Raw genomic sequence first — 18,214 nt, 5'->3', positions numbered from 1 at the left:
GTGTCTCCACTAAGCATATCAATGTTCAGTTACTTCATTCTTAAAAGTAACTATAATTGTTATCTTCCCACTGGGCAAGATGGTGAGAGTTTTTGCACATTTCAGGGCTACATCAGGATAATATAATTCACAGCAAAAATATATTTTTTCTGCAATATATATGTGTATGTGTGTGTGTGTGTGTGTGTTGTGTGTGTGTGTGTGTTTACTCCAATACTCTCCATTCTTTAAGGGTTTGCTGATGAACCCACATTGTGGTTCATTATAAAGAATTTGGGGGGAGGGTCTAGTTTACAAAGATTCTTGGCTGTGCATATGCCTTAAAACAGGTATGTTTCTAGTTGCAGCCCATTCAAAATTGCAGTAGCATTTTCACTGGTTTTGGAAAAGTATAACTTTATATATCAGATATACTTTTAAATGCATAGATCACAGCAAGGAAAGGGTGAGTTTATCAATTTGAATGCATTGTAAATGTCCTTTCAGGCTGCTTCTGATAGTACAGGTTTTCCCATTACATACACAGTGTGGTGCTTTTTCTGGGCAGATCCTGCATCAGCATGGTTTATCAGCGATGCATATGATGTGTCTTATTCCAAACAGCAGGATAGAAGGATCTGTGGCTTTGTCGTCTGTAGGACATGTTGGCATATGTGTGTGTATGTGTATATATATCAGCAGCACAAGTTCAGCATGTCTTCTGTCCTATTGTTTTCTATCACTGCTGCTATTCATTATTTTACAGCATTTTCATAATGTATTGCTTTATAGCACTTCTTCACTCTGTTTCTTTTTTCCAACAAATAAGACAAAGAGTCACACAACTCTGACAAGTAGGTCAGCGCTATTCCTGCTTTGGTAATGGGTAATTAAACTGAGAAACAATTGGGGAGCAAAGATTTGAAACTGGATTCTTAATGCAAATTTTCAAAGTGTTACCCATTGTAAATGTATCCATTCACTCACATATTCAGCTTCTCAAAAAAATAAGAGACATTTGGTCCTGGATACATGGTTAGGCTATCTCATTGCTAAATTGTTTTTGCACCAATACACATTATCATTTTTTCACTTTCTAGAAAGGGGAAAGGAAGCACTGGCATTGTGTATAATTCTTTTTGTGGTCATTTACACAGCCATAAAGATATATATCTCTGTTAGTAGTCTGTGTTAGTGCAATCTGTGTTAATGTTTCATGCACAAGAGCCATCCTGAGAAATTCTTAAGAGACAAGCAGGAGCAGCCCTTCATGTGTTCAACACTTCGGTATGATCCTCCAAGTAAGGGGTGTACATGTTTCACAAGAAGTTCACAAACAGAAGATAAATGCAACAGCATCCTCCCTCTTGTATTACTCAGGAACATATGTAAAGGGATGCTGGAGGTGAATATAACCATCTTGACTAGTAGACCATTGATGCCCTACCTATCATCAATTTATCTAAGCTCCTTTAAAGCTGTTCAGGCTGGCAGCTTTCATTGAATCTTGTGGCAGTAAGTTCCGGAACCCCCCCCCCCCCCCACGTAAGGGAAAAATGTGGATGTTCAAGCCCCATTCAAATGAATGGGACTCGTGCCCGCGGCAGCGCAGCAGTGGTGCACGGGGCGCACGCCACAGGAGCGTGTGCCATAGTTTTCTTCCAGCGTGTGGCTCCCTTCCTTCTGACATGTCTTCCAGTGTATTCTGGAAGCCGCGTAAAACATGCAGGCGCACTGTACTTCCTTGTCTTTGAAGGGAAACTTCCCATTGTTCAGTTTCAGTGGAGCAGCCTAAGTTCTAGTTTAGAAAGGGGTGAGTTTCTCTCTATATATTGTATTCACCTTACACCAGATATAATTTAGTACTTCTCTATCAAGTCTCCCTTTACCATAGTTCTAGGCTAAACAAACCCAAGCATTGCAAACTTTTTCCATAAGGGAGTTGTTTCAGTCCCATAATCATTCTGGTTGACCTTTTTTTTTTAAAGCTTTTTGTAGTTCTACATTATTTCTTCTTTCATACACTGCAGGCTTGTTAAAATCAAACATGCATTTTGAAGAAATAGGCTGCTGTCTGGCAGGTAGTGGGGGAGAATGTAAGAGTTCTGGTGTATATCTTTGGCACTCATTTAGTGTAGGATAGAGCTGTGGAACTGCCTCTCAAGGGTCCTAAGGTTCGGGGGAGCAGGAAAGGACTCTGTTGTTGAGGCAGATTCAGGGTTTGCTCTCACTTCTAAAGTCCTGTGGCTTGGGTGGAAGAACCTGGATTTTCCTTCTAGCAGATGGCTGGCCAGGGAGCAACACAATTAGTGGTCTGCTCCTCCCTCTATTAGGTGCTTTGGCCAAGGGAAGGCTGAGGAGATCAAGGGATGACGTCTGGCCACAGCTGAGCCAGGATCAGGTTGATCCCCTATTGTTTCTTCCAGCAATATTACAATGTAACAAGTTCAATAAAATGTATCTGGTCTTATTATTCCATGGGAGGTCATAAAGTTAATTTGGAAGCTCCATTTCCTTCTTTCAGTATTAGCCTCCATTTATTATATGCATATTTTCAGACTTTTCTTACAATCCACTTGTACTTGTACCAGTTTGTCTTGATTTTCACTCTTAGTTTACAAGGGGAAAAGCAAGTGGATTAGTGAGTTGTTTTTGTTTTCTTCTTCTTCTTGATTTGAGATTCTCTGCATATTTCTGTTCTGCCCCTCTTGTGTTTCAATTTGTAAGAGTGGGTCAGACTGCCATAGAAACAACCTTCTGTAAAACAGAATATGTTCACCCCATCTCATGTTAAGCCATTGAGATACCCTGTTATTAGACTGTCTGAAACAGTCATAGCAAATTCTGTTTCAAATATAAATGATGAAAAATGCCCACAGATTGTTCCTATCTTAATAATCTTCTCATTCTAAAGGGTTTCCTAACATCTTTGTCTTCACGTGTCTTAGATGTATTATGAGATGATACTGAGGAGGAAAACTTGAATGGAAAATGGAAGAAAAGGAAAACAGTTACTCAGTGTCCGTATGATGGATGAGAAGAGTGGGAAGGACAGGGCTCCAGGACTGTCTGAAATAGTCATAGCAAACTCTTTTATACCAAGGCTTGCCAAACAACTTTGTGCTAAACCTACTGAGTGTAGTAACCCAGGGACAAAATCCCCAGTTGAATCACTGTAGACACTGGGGTTTCCTAGGTAAATGGAGTAAAGTAGGTTAATTGGAGAACACACACTTATTGAATGTTGAGCCCAAAATATAGATTGAAAAATATTACTCAAAACATGCTGGGCATTCTGTTGAATCAGATTGAGACAGCAGGAAAGGTTAGAGAATCCTGAAGAATCATTAACTTAAATCAAATGACGGGACTATACAGGCTGCTCCTTTGTTGTGGCATGCATCTGCCCCTTTACTGGCCAGAAAAGTGGAATAAAAATAAAAGTTTTATTTATTTTATTTTATTATCAGTGCCACAGCAACTGCATGTCACGACACTGATCTGGCCTCTATAGAGCACAAAAAGGAGCCGGAAAAACAAGCTCCTTGCCAATGCTGTGCTGTGAAGATGGCATTTGGACGCAGCACCAGAGGTGCGTCATCATGGCATACACTGTGTGGACTGGTGCATGCCAAAATGGTGCCCTGGCTGTGAGGTCATGGTGTCCAGCCTGGAGATGCTGCGCCATGGCTCTGCCCACAGGCCGGCGCTTTTTGCCAGTCTGTACAGGGCTGACATGATTGTTGAAGCATTTGCTCCTCTCTTTCTCTCAGCTCCCATTTTGGTGTTGAAAATCTGTTCTAGACAGTGTCTTAGCTTTGTGGAGGGGAATTTCATGGCATGTGGAGAGCTACAAAGGGATAGATTACTGCCTCTCTCCTACTTGTGCTGGCAAAAGCTGTTCTTGAGGGTGCAATGACAGTGCTGGATATTGGCCATCAATTGTGAAACATGTTGGCCAATTAGTGAGCATCATTAAATACTTTGGTCTTGCACTGTATATTTTGGCCTACATTTAGTTTCCAAGAATTCAGTAAAACCTATTTACTGCTAGTGCCCAGTTAAACACCTTATGCGCTGCTCATTATATGGCCAAAAATCTTTGCTCACAGCAAAGTGAGCAAAAACAGTACTGTTGTTTTTGAAAAATAATAATCTGGTTTTCTGAGCAGAGCACTCAGGCAATGGTTTTAGCATGTAGCCCTGCATAACTTGAAGTGGATTTATGAAGGGACAGGTCTGTTTCCATTCCTGTCTAGAATTTATTTACAGTACTGTCAATCAGCTTTCAGTCAACTATCATGTTATGCATCTGTGATGCAGTACATTATTGCTGGGAATACCTCCTCAACCTACAGTTTCTGTAAATAATAAAAGCTAATTGAGGTCTATACACAGATAGGGTTTTCCTATGTCTGAGGTCCTCCAATGTGAGCTGGGGAGGGGCTTGTAACTGGTTTCATACTCAGACACTGTTTAATTCAAATATGGATCCAACTGCATTGAACAGACTGCACAGACATCTAATCTAGCTCACAGCTTCTTTTCCCTTTCTCTCCTGGTCCTTGTTTTGTTTCTGAGAGAACTTCCTTCTCTTAAAATGACAGTCATGCTTTCTAGAACATCCCTCAATATAGGACACTACAAACAGATTGGAATTACATGCCATCAACATTATCCTTCTTGTCACTTACTCACTAGGTAATAGCTATCAGAGCTTCAAAGAATAAATCTGGGATCCCATAGGAATCAAGTGAAACCACTGCTATTTTGTGCTAAGCTTGCCTGATAAGCAATTTGCTCTCTTTGTAGCTAACAAGCAAAGCCCTGGGCAGCTTTCTCACATGTTACTCTTTTATTCAAGTGTTCTTATGTTATTTTTAGATTGCATCATTGCCTCTATCCTCTGTGTTCTAGAAGTTTGCTGCTTTGTCTTAATGGGTACCTGCTTTTGTTTTTAATAGTCTCATCAATATATATATATATATATATATATATATATATATATATAAGCATTCCTATTGTAAATACTACTATTTATTGACATTATGGAACACATCCAACATAAAGAGAATTGTATGCCAAGATTCAATTGTCAAGCCTTTATCAGTCATAGTAAAGATTATTTTCTCATAAAAGGTTGTAATTGGCAGGTACAAGTCACAGACCACTTAAGATTATACTTTTCCATGGCAATATGATGATGCCACCAAATGCAGAATGAAAACTAAGAATTTCAAAACATATTTTGAACCCTGCTGATTCAAACTAAAGCTTCTTTCCATCCAGCATTCTGTTTCCCTAACCAACCAATTAGGTGCCTTAAGGAAGCTGAGAAGCAGGAAGTGAAAACCTTTTTATTTATAATATTCAGCTTGTATTCACTGTCATACGGCTTCTGAGCAGCACTAGGGTATATTCATCAAGTCAAAAGAAGCATTGCAGACATACTGGTTCACAGGGACAGCAACAATGCAGCAATAATATCATATATAATGTTGTGTTAACTATCTTTTGGGGGCTACAGTGTTTTTATGTTTTCCCATTTCAATAATATCAGAAACACTAATTACTGTTTTGGATGAAATTCCTATACAGGTTAATTATTATTAATCAATAAATTGCATAGATTACTCATGTGGAAACTCAGCAGATGTAAAGATGCATTGCTTTCATTCAGCATACCTTCAAAATAAAGCAAAAAAAAGAGATAAAACTATATAACAGGGAGGTATGGTTTGAAGATAAAATTTACAGTTATTCAATTCAGTGTTTACTTTATCATGGATAGATTCATCAGTTGAAATATCTTGAAAGCTCATATGTCCAAATTTGGATCCATCGTATTTCATTAACCAGAATAAGCACATGTTCTGAATCTTATCTATGGTCCCTACTTGTGCCAGGTCAGGGGTCACAGAGAGACAGTCACCACCATCTTCTCCAGGGACAGCATACTATCATGCAAGACCCTTGCGTCTGTCTTTCCTGGCCAGCCGATCAAAGGACGAGCTGGCTGATGCTGAGGGATGGCAGATAGGATCCTCTGAAAAAGGAAGTTCCCTATTTGGTCTTTCTGGGGAGCACAAAGCCATTTCTCCAGCATGCATTTGGGCTTTTGCTACCTTCTTATGCTCCTTTTTAAAGTTCATGAGCATGCATGCTGCTGATTGCTGTAATTAAGAATGCCTTTGCCTGCATAATGTTGCTCATTGTTCAATCATAAACAGTTGACTTTGGCATGAATCCAGGAACACTTCATGGTGGGGAAAAGTCCATGCCTTGATTACTTTCATTTTGGGGGTCCCTTTAAGGGAGAAGGCTGAGATGAATCTTCCAGTGAAATGTCCAGTTCTGGAGTGGTTGGATCTGTGTTAGGTGAACCACTCAGCAACTCATGTCTGTGTAGCACCCCACAATCTCCACTAGGTCATGCATCTATATCTAAAACTAATAAAGCTATGGCATGTTATCTCTAGTGAGGTGTATGCGTGCATTGCCTCATATTCCTCCCACCTTCATTTCTCAAGCCACAACAGTTGCTAGCATTCTAGTAATTCAATTACATTTGGAATATATAATTATTATTTTCACCTCACACATGACAATCAAGAATGTAAAATGAAATTGTCTAGAGTATCATGTCCAAGTTATTCTTTAAAAGAAAAGAAAGCAAACCAGAACACCTAAATAATAAAAAAACTAATGTTTTCCAAAATAAAAGGCATACAGTGGGTCCTTGGTATCCACTGGGGTTTGGTTCCAGGAGCCTCTGTGGATAACAAAATCTGTGGATGCTCAAGTACCATTAAACACAATGGTGTGGTAAAATGGTGTCTCATATAAAATGGCAAAATCAAGCCTTGTTTTTTGAAATGTATATTTAAAAAATATTTTCAAGCTGTGAATAGCTGAATCCATGAATAAAAAAATCTGTGGACACAGAGGGCCAACTGTAGTCTTGTGTTGAGGACCACAATATACAGTAGCAATATATATTATCAATCCATAAGCTACTTAACCTTTGAAAAGAATATTTGGGAGTATTCAGTTGGCAGCGAAGAGATTGGACAAAGGTATACAGAGGACTTAAACATTCCCCTGAAAATATCTTTCCACTCTGCAAAGTTGACAGCTTAGATGGGTCTAAATTTGGAACTTGGGATGTTGTACTTCACCTCCCCATTTGTCCCTTGTGAAAAGGGATTCTTCAGTTACTTTGGGAAGCAGATTATTATGTGAAAATGTGTTCCTTTTCAGAGCAGTGGGAAATTTAACATTTATAAGATGAGACAGTTGGCTTCTCTTTGTTCTCCACTACTTTAAGGAAGTGATGAAGTTACAAACTGTTCTCCCTTTGTTTTAGGATACCCCAATTGCAAAAGAGTGACTCATGTTTTAATGTCATTCACAGAATAAACAAAGGTCATGGCTTCATTGGTAAGTTTGATAAGTTCGGCAGTTTTTCTAAACTGAAGTTTAACATTCTTCCTCTTTGTCCAATCCTCTTCATCTCCCCCATTAATTTATAGGGCGAATATTTGACCAATGTTAGCCAAAACTAGGAATGGGAACAATATTTGAAAATATACTCAGGACATATTCTGCACTGAATCTCGTACTTTTCTGATGTGGAAAAATATATTTGTGCAGCCCATGTGTATGTTTTCCACAGAATAAATCCTCCCTGACAACATTTCTGTGCAGAAAACAGCATTTTCTGAGAAGGAATAATATTTATGTGCAAAGAAAATAATGTTTTACGATTTATTTATTTTTTAAAAAAATCATGCACAAAATGCACACAGAATAAGTCCTGAATGGTGAATGGTCTTCAAAAACTGTGCATTTTTCAAAGACTTTCTCATAGCAGGAATAAAATTACTAAAATTAGTCATTATTTCTTTTCAGTATAAAATTAGCAAAGAATCACATCCCTAGTAAAACAGCTAAAAACAGTTCAGGAGAAATGCAGTGTATGAAGAATAAATACAGGGAGAGCTTGGGAAAATGTTAGTTTTTGTTTTATTCCCAGGATTCATACCCCAAATCCTCAAATCAGCTGGCTTCTTCAAATTATCCAAAAAACTAACTTTTCCAGTGAAATGGAAAATGGAAGGTAATTTCCATTGAGCACAGGTGAAGCACAGCCTATTCCTTGCAACAGTGCATCCCATACAAAGATGCTTTGCCTGAGAAAAATGCATTTGCTACTCTCACCATGCTGTGATGTACTGTGTAGTTTGGGTTTCTTGAAGTCTATGAAGCTAAAACCGTTAGCTGGTGAAATGAAAGCAGAAGAGCAGTTATAGCAAATGGTTAAAATTCATACTTGGTAGTAATAATGTATCACTGAGATTCAGTAGGGTGTTCTGTAAAATGATCTCAACCCACACTGTACTATCTACTTTCTAAAACACTTCAAAAAGGGAGGGTGTTTTCATCATTACTTTTAGAAGAAATGCAGCAAATGACACCCCACAGTTGGACAAAACTGTGTATCAGCATAAAGGTATTTCCAGTTGCTTTTTAAAAAGGGCACCAAAGAGACACTATACTCTGGAATCTACCCAGTGCTGCCTCCCCCCCACCCCCTGTTTAGCCATTTATCATTTCTAAAGATGCTTAGCAGGCAAAAAGTGACTGGGTGCTGGGTGGAGGCTGAAAAACTACAATAAGTGGTGGGTGATGATTAACGGCTTTGGTTCTCCCCCTTCCTCTCTGTCCCAAAAAAGTTAAGGAAAGAGAAGGGAGGGGGAGTAAAAAAAGACACCGCTCCCAGAAAATGACAACATACCTTAAGATATCTAGAACTTTGATGCAGCACATCAGTCAGCCATTGAACATGTAGATCATTGAACAGTTATACTGAAGAACACATATGGTGATACAGAAAAGATGTACATTATCTTGCTCTGTCAGGTTTCTATAGTGGAGGTCTAGAAATTACAGCCGTATTAGAGGAAGAGGAATTGCTAACACACACACACACACACACACACACACATATACACATACACACATTAACATACATACATACATACATACACACACGCATATCTATCAAGAAGTAACACTTTCATTCCTCATTAGTTTGCAAACTAGGTTTTAATAGGCATACTCTAACCAGGTGTGTGAATGTATATATCATGTAGCCAGTTTACAAACCTGTGATAAGGATCTTTCAAGCAACTGGATTCTGAATCTACTGCCTGCGTATCTTTTGACAAAACTGCAAGTGTTTTTCATAACTTCAAGGAAGTTAAATTGGGAAACAAATTGGAAGCAATGAATTAAAAGTAAGATAGATACCTGTAATGAAGATTTGTTTTTCTTTTAAGTGGTGGTGGTGTGTGCAACCAGGGTGCAAGATAGTTTAAAAGTAACACTGGCCTGTTACAGACTGCCAAAATAAAGCTGCTTCGGGTCTCTTTGGAGGTATGCTATTTAAATGATGCATGCATCCTAAGAATCCGGAAGCTGCACCAAAGCTGCACTCCGGTGCTTAGGAATGGAGTGTGGCTTTGGTGCGACCTCCGGACTCTTAGGACACATGCATCATTTAAATAGCATACCTTCAAGGAGACCCGAAGCAGCTTTATTTTGGCAGTCTGTAACAGGCCACTATAAGTGAAAACAAAGCTACAAATCATGCTTTCTGATGAGTTTTTAAGAGCAAATTTGAAAAAAAAAAACATTTTAAGCTATTTTATAAGAATTTTGAGTGACATTTTGTGTTATACTCTTACCAATCCTGAGGGGTTTTATAAACAAACAAACAAACAAACAAACAAACAAATATAATAAGCAACCCACAATTTTTCTTGCCCCTTCACTGTCAAGATCATACCATTTGCTCACTGACAATAGATTTGGCCTTATTAAAAGTTATGTTTGACCTTTTTTGTTTTTACAAAAATTTCTTCTATTTTTTATCTTACTTAAGAAGATCTCATACAACATGTCTCCATTGTGCATGTTTTGTGACAGCTTCTTAGATTTAAGAACAACATAAGTAGACTGTGTTCTGATTTAATTGTGTGTTTTCCTGTGCAGACTTGAGCCTTGAATTTCCACCCAAACTTTAATCCCAAGTAAAAAATTATCCCAGGTAGGTAGTCCATCCAGGAAACTAAGGCGCGTTACAAACCACCGGATTGTGGCGGTCTGCTGCCGCCACCGCTTGCACCGTCCGGGAGCCGCAGCCTTTAAACAGCGTGGCTCCCGGACGTGGCCAAGAAGGAGCGCGGAAATCGCAAGGGCACATTTGCGGCGTCATTTCCAGGGCAACACGTGCGGACGCAACACGTCCAGCACGTAAAGATGGTGGCGCCCATGTGTATAGGGCGCCCCCATCTTTACGCCCCCATCACATGCTAGGGGTGAGGCCTGTATGGACGCTAGGTCCTCGGCCAACCCCTAGCACGTGACGGGGTGTATTAAAGGCCCGTTTATAATGCGCCATAATCTGGATCCAGCCGATTTTAATTATTCAAAGTGTTCAAATATTATCTATCCACAAGAGACTATCAAACAGTGATTTAAATCAGCAATCCCATGCATGATTGTTTAGTAAGAAAACCCACAGTTGGATTACTTCTAAGTAAAGATATTTCAGCTCAAGCTGTACTTGTTTTTTACAATGAAATTTAAATGTACTTGTTTTAAACTGAAAAGGAAAGACAACATCTTAACTGAAGTGAAGACAAAATGGTTGTTAGAAATTAAGATCAGTTGAAATTCTTAGCATAATGCCATGCATCTGCCAAATGAAAAAGCAGTTTTACATGTATTCATGTTGTGTCTAACTTTTTTTTAACTTAATTTGGTGAATATCCACATATGCAGTTCTTGGTTAGCTAAAATTCAATTCACATACAAAAGCTGCTCAGCTAAATAAGATGGCATTGCTCAAATGGAAGGAACAGATCAGTGAAGCCAGAAAAGATTAAAATGAACTGCCTCCATTCTACTTAGTATAATTGAATGCTCAAATATTGTAAATGCCAACAATAACTTTTAAATATGCATTTATGGAAATAAAATTTCATACGCTTTAGAGAACTGTATTCCAGCAGGAAGAGATCTATGATTCATGATTATTTTATTATAACAACAGAAGTTGTGCACTTTGGAAACCCACACGGAATGTAATTGGTTTAACGTACTTTAGATGTACATTAGTTCTTGGACTTAGAAAGCAAAAGACCAATTAGAACAGTGAAGAAAGCTACTGTGATTATCCTAATTAAAATTTTGTTAAGTTATTTATAGAATTACACAATGAAATTACATTCATTATCCCAGAAACTATGCGACAAACCATTAACTGCGGTAATAAAATCTATCATACAAAAAACACAATTAGAACACATTCATGTAAATCCCTTTGTGCAGTAAATCCAAAGCATCAGTCATTATTTCTTCACCCAAATATGAAAGAGGCATTTCTATTTCTTTGAATCTGTCATCATATCCAGACCTCTAGTAGTCCACTTTGGTTGATTGTTACATAATGAACTGAATTGCTACTGTGCATTAGTTCTGTTTCTTCCTACTATATCTCATGATGCTATGTTTAGACGAAAAAGGCAAAAAAAAAAAAAAAAAAAAAAAAGTAGCCCAGAAAAGAATAGTAAATTGTCTCATCACCTCTTCAAAATGTGTTGATTTATTCCTAATTAAGGACTGATGAAGCAGCATTTTGAAATCTTTCTATCAACACAACACACATGATTAACTCATAAGCAATCAAGGCATTACAGGAAAATTAGACGTAGGATTGTCGCGGTGTGTTGATGATCTACACCTGCAATACACATCTGCTACAGTATAATTTGCACTGTGAAAGAGTCTGTCTGCCATTTTCCATATTTAAGATTTTAATTATGTTTCCCACTGTTCTTTTAACCTGAGACAACTTTACAGACCAACCATGTAATTGGACTCCAAAAAGATGTTTTTTCTTGATTTAAAAGACCTGTGTAGATCTTTTTGACAAAAAGAGAAGGCCCTATTCTGCAGATATAGGGACAGCTCTTGGTGTCTATCAAACTATTTAGCATATGATGCCAGTAATAAAAAAAGTTTGAAGAAATATCATTGAATACTAAAGTTAGGACTGTCCGTGCTATTATATTTCTCATTGTGATGCATGGTTGTGAAAGCTGGACAGCAAGGAAAACTCAAAGGAAGAAAATCAACTCATTTGAAATGGGGTGCTAGAGAAGACAAATAAATAGATCTCAGAACAAAACATACCTGAACTCTCTGTAGAAGGCAAGACAACTAACTGAGACCTTTTGGGCATATCATGCCCAATATGAAAACATTATTCACTAGAAAATACAGCAATGCTTGGCAAAGTAGAAGGCTGTAGGGAAAGAAGAAGACCATATCACAGACCATATTACAGATGGATAAATTCTATCAGAGAAGCCACGGTCCTGAATCTCCAAGACTTGAGCAGGGCAGTAAAAATGGGGTGACTTGAAGGTCTCTCATTCACTGGCTCAACATCAGTCAATGTTGACTTGATGGCAGTTAACAACATCCACTAATAAAAGAAATGACTTTAGACACTTAATTTGGAAACATGGAAAGAGAGATGTATCTCCATCTTTTGATACTGTTATGTGCTTTCAGGTCATTTCCAACTTATGCTGACTATAAGGCGAACCTATCCTAGAGCTTTCTTGGAAAGATTTGTTCAAAGGAGAGTTTCCATATCTTGCCTCTCAGGATAAGAGAGCATGAGTTGCCCAAGATCAGTCAGTTATGTGCTTTCAAGTCATTTCCAACTTATGCTGACTATAAGGTGAACCTATCCTAGAGCTTTCTTGGAAAGATTTGTTCAAAGGAGGGTTTCCATATCTTCCCTCTGAGGATAAGAGAGCATGAGTTGCCCAAGATCAGTCAGTTATGTGCTTTCAAGTCATTTCCAACTTATGCTGACTATAAGGTGAACCTATCCTAGAGCTTTCTTGGAAAGATTTGTTCAGAGGAGAGTTTCCATATCTTGCCTCTCAGGATAAGAGAGCATGAGTTGCCCAAGATCAGTCAGTTATGTGCTTTCAAGTCATTTCCAACTTATGCTGACTATAAGGTGAACCTATCCTAGAGCTTTCTTGGAAAGATTTGTTCAAAGGAGGGTTTCCATATCTTCCCTCTGAGGATAAGAGAGCATGAGTTGCCCAAGATCAGTCAGTTATGTGCTTTCAAGTCATTTCCAACTTATGCTGACTATAAGGTGAACCTATCCTAGAGCTTTCTTGGAAAGATTTGTTCAGAGGAGAGTTTCCATATCTTGCCTCTCAGGATAAGAGAGCATGAGTTGCCCAAGATCAGTCAGTTATGTGCTTTCAAGTCATTTCCAATTTATGCTGACTATAAGGTGAACCTATCCCAGAGCTTTCTTGGAAAGATTTGTTCAAAAGAGGGTTTCCAAGGATAAGAGAGTATGAGTTGCCCAGGATAGCCCAGTCAATTTCAATGGCTGAGCAGGGATTCCAACCCTGGTCTCCTGAAGTCCTAATGCAACACTCAAGTCACCACATCACACTGGCTTTTCTCAATGCTACCCACCCACCAATCAATCAACAAACCTACATTTTCAACACCCCATATGGTCATTTCCAGGTCTTTGCAGATGGAGTATATGTGTAGATATGCCAAAGTTGAATTGAACCTGTACTGCTAAAAAGGTAGACTGTAAAAGTGACTTGCCTAACAGTCTAAGTCAGGTGTACAACATTATAATTATTTAAACGGATGCCACCCAATGAGTCCTTCATATATATATATATATATATGAATGGCCCACTGGCTGGCATCCTTTTAACTGGTGTGATTGTTTACACAGCAATATAAACATTAATGTTATCAAGGAAATGAATGAAATAATTTACAAACTAACTAAAAATCTGAAACAAAATAAAACAGAAATGCAGTAGAGAATTATTTATATTTTTCTGTCCCCAAAGCCTTCAATCAGTTCTGTGCAGCTTCTTCTTTCTTCAGGGCTCCCCATTTGAGTTTTCCAAAGGCTTTCCTCACAGTGTATTCATCCTATCTTGATTATGATGTGGATCACAAAAACAGAGTTGTGTTGTTGTTATTCCAACTGTCTCCCAAAAGCGAAACTCAAGACAGCTAACATACATAAAATAATCAAATTAAAGACAACAGAAAAGAATTGAATGTGTAATATTAAGTTTAAAAAAACAACTAAAAAGTTCATAGACTTAAAACATTAAACATTTAAAAATTAAAATAAATAATAAAAGATAGTATACCAATCTTAAAAACAGAACCAAATTCCATTAAAAGCCCACTTCCAATTAGATGATAAAAGCCTAATAGCACAGATTTTTTTCCTGCCATCAAAAGAGAGGAGGGATGGTATATCCTGGCCTCTCTAGGGAGGGAGTGCCAAAGTCTTGGAGCAGCCACTGTGATGGCCCTCTCCCTTGTTCCCATCAAATAAGCCTGGCAAGCCCAAGATGGTGAGCCAGAAAGAAGGGCCTCTCCAGACAATGTTAGAGCTCTAATGGGCTCAGAAGGAGAGATACAGTCCTTCAAATAACCTAGACACAAGTTGTATAGGGCTTTACAAGTCACTTCCAGCACTTTAAATTGTGCTCGGAAATAGAGCTGTTGCAACAAGGGAGTTGTGTGCTCCCTGTAGGCACCCAGTTTACAACCTGGCTGCAGTCCTTTGGGCCAATTGAAGTTTCTGAGCAGTTTAAAAAGACATCTCAATGTAGAGTGCATTACAGTAATCTAAATGGGATGTAACCAAGGCATGCACTACCATGATTAGATCCTACTTCTCCAGGAACAAGCTCAGTTGGCACACTGGCTTTAACTATGCAAAATCACTCCTGTTCCCCACTGACACCTGGACCTCCAGGCTCAAACCTGAATCCAGAAGTATCCCCAAGCTACAAAGTGCAACTCTATTTAATACTCCCTGGGGATTCCTGCTTCTTTGGGCTGACCAGAGAACCTCTGTCTTGTCTGGATTAAGCTTCAATTTGTTTGTCTTCATCCAGTCCATTACAGCTGCCAGGCACTGGTTTAGCACAGCAACAACATCCTTGGAGTTAGATGGAAAGGAATAACAGAGCTTTGTATCAAGAGCATACTGGTGACATCTGACACCTAATGTCTGGACAGCCTCTCTGAGTGGTTTTCTGTAGATTTAGCCAATGTGTCATATCATTGTGAAGTCGAAGGCTTTCATGGCCGGCATCCACAGTTTTTTGTGGGTTTTCCGGGCTATGTGGCCATGTTCTAGAAGAGTGTATTCCAGAGGAGGTGCCAGCCACAGATGCTGGTGAAATGTCAGGAATAAACTCTTCTAGAAAATGGCCAAATAGCCCGAAAAACCCACAAAAAACTATGTCATATCATTCTTAGTAGAACTGAAAATATACTGAACTGCTTCTGACAATTGTATGGGAACATTCGCGGCTGTCATACACTGAGCCAGGCCATTAGTCTATCTAGCTCAGTGTTGTAACCTTTGACTGGCAATGACTCCTTGGAGTTTTAGATTCAAAATATACCTAGCCCTACCTTTTGTCTCTTCCGATTCCCTAGTGGTCAGCCATCCATATTCTAGTCTGGACTAATCCTCCTTAGCCTCTGAAACTGAGTGAGACTGGATATGTTCAGGCTGGCATAATAGTTTAGTTCTTTGGATAAAGGCCTCCATAGAAGATAATTCCCTTTAGATCACTGGAATTTGCAAGAAGTCTGCCCTAACATAGTAAGCTAACCTTCCTTAGTTACAGCTTTTTCTTTCGTTTCTTTTCTTTTTGAATGGAAGTATCATTAAAATTGCATTAGGATAAACATGTTTTCTTTTAAATGAAATGCACTGCTTAAGTAGCTATAAAAATAAATGTGCAAATGCAATCTTTACTGAAGATTATGGAGTGCCCAGTAGTCCATTAATGTATTTTGTAAAAACCAAAAGTCCTTCAAGATGTCTTTTCCCTTCCATTTAATATTAAATGGATTGAACCCACACTAAGAGTGTGTTAGTACTGTTGGAGGTTTATAGTGCAATCCTATATCTGTCTACTACTCATAAACACAGAGTTCAAAGGAACTTACTCCAACTCTCACTTTGGGTTTCAATATTAATGCAACCATTTCAGTTCACTGAAATCAAAGTGGAGTAAATAAAATATAAGTGAAGTCACACAACACATTCCAAACCTTATATCACAGCCTTTTGTACTTTAGCTACAACATTGTGAACTGTGGTTAATAAGGGGGAGGGGGGTACCTGAACTGAAGAAACATGGTGCCGTAAATTGTACTGTGGATTGCCGATGTGGATGGCTTGAAATGGAGATGGGATAAATTAGGACCACAATTTTAAGCAGAGTTATAATGCTAATATTTCATCACAGAATCAGAGGCAGCATTCCTCTGCTGAGGAAGAAGAGTCAGGGAGTGTTCTTGCACTCACAACCTCCTGGATGGCTTCCCTTAGCTAACTGGTTGTCTGTCCACTGAATGAACAGACTAGATAGGTCTTTGGCCTGAAACTCTATCTCCTCTATACACTTTTAAAAAAAATCTGACAAAAGAGGCAATGGTGCCATATGGTGCCACCGCCATTATTATTAACACCTCCGTACACATTCTAGATCGCTTTGATTAGGACAGGGCTGAGGGACATCCAGCCCTCTAGCTTTTTATTGGAGTGCAACTCTCATCATCCATCACTATTGAATATGTTGGCTAGGGCTGAGAGGAAGTCTTGTGCAGAAACATCTGGAGGGTTGCACATTCCTCATGTCTGGATTAGAATATCATAGCTTTCTTTAATTGCAAATCTTACTAAGTTTAAGGTGTTAGGAAATAAACACCACTAATTAAAGTGAGACAAACATCAGAAGTAAAAAAAAATATTAAAGACCACTCTTTGTTAACTTTTATTTATATTACTAGCTTCAGGAAAGAGACATCTAATAACATAACACATTTCCAACATCTTTGTCAGACCCAGAAAAATGAATTACAACCAATTTAAATCATTTATAATGTAACCCTATAGGTCAAAATTCAAGGGTTTTTAAATCTTAGGTAAGTAAGTGTAGGATTGTGGCCTCAGGACGCAGTGCTGCAGTATCACATTCCTCATACAGTATTTATAGGAAAACAATAATTCTATACCATACATTTTGACACCTTCTTTATTGCCTTCTGTTGTCCATTCCTTTATATGTCACTCAAAGGGACAAAAATAGAGACTCTAAAAACGAACCACTGCTAGAAGTGGGATATGCTATTTTATAAACTCCTTTCAACAAGCAGGGATGGTCACAAACATGTGAAAAGGGGACTGGAAGGCAAAGAACAAGCTGAAAGGGGTAAAATATTATAGATTTTTGATTTTTGAATTGTATCTAGGGCACACAAAGCATCTTTAAGAAAGGAAGATTTCAGAATGCCATACTTACCTGTGGATTAAAGTGCCACTCTGCCTTTATCTCCTCTAGACACTGCCTCCCTCTGAGTCACAGGCAACAGACACTTTTCAAGCAAGTTAGGAAGCTGTTCAATATTAAGCTTCCATATCTTCAAACTACTGCTCATCTTGTCTCAGAAGGCAGAACAACCTAGGCTACTGTGCATTCTCGTTCATTCTTTGAATTCACAATATATGTCCAAACACCTGCTCTTTCATTTGGAAGATAACTCAGTGATAGCCCTATGGTTGTGGATCTTCTCCCCCATTAATATTCACTTGACCCCTTCATTCCAGGCCTTTATGAGAAAAACATTTCCCTTTACAGTTCCATTTCCTTAAGAGAGCTATTGCTATGCTCTTAAGGTTGGTTTTTTTTTTAAATCTTGTATCTATTTGGTGTCACTATTGGAACCTGTGATCTCATTCATTCAGTGCATTTTGTTTGTGAGAGCTTGAGCATTAAAAAAGCAGCCTTTAAATATTAGGAATGAGGGGAAGGGAAGGGAAGGGAAGCAGGCAGGCTTCAGCTATGTCAGACACTCAGAAGACTGACAATATGCAGTAAAAGATGACCATGAGATAACTGGTAGTGGAAGAACATAAGGCAGCATAAGACCCCAGTGATGAAAAAAGAATGAATTTTCAGTGGTATGTTTGAACATGGTAATTGACCATGAATAGAACCAGCATGGTGTAGTCATTTGAGCACTGGACTATTGCTAAGAAGATAAGAGTTTGATTCCC

This window comes from Sceloporus occidentalis, unplaced genomic scaffold (assembly GCF_023333645.1).
Source record: "Sceloporus occidentalis isolate IW3139 unplaced genomic scaffold, rSceOcc1.0.p SCAF_4, whole genome shotgun sequence".
In the NCBI taxonomy this organism is placed as follows: domain Eukaryota; kingdom Metazoa; phylum Chordata; class Lepidosauria; order Squamata; family Phrynosomatidae; genus Sceloporus; species Sceloporus occidentalis.
Note: the sequence above shows the minus strand (reverse complement) of the source record.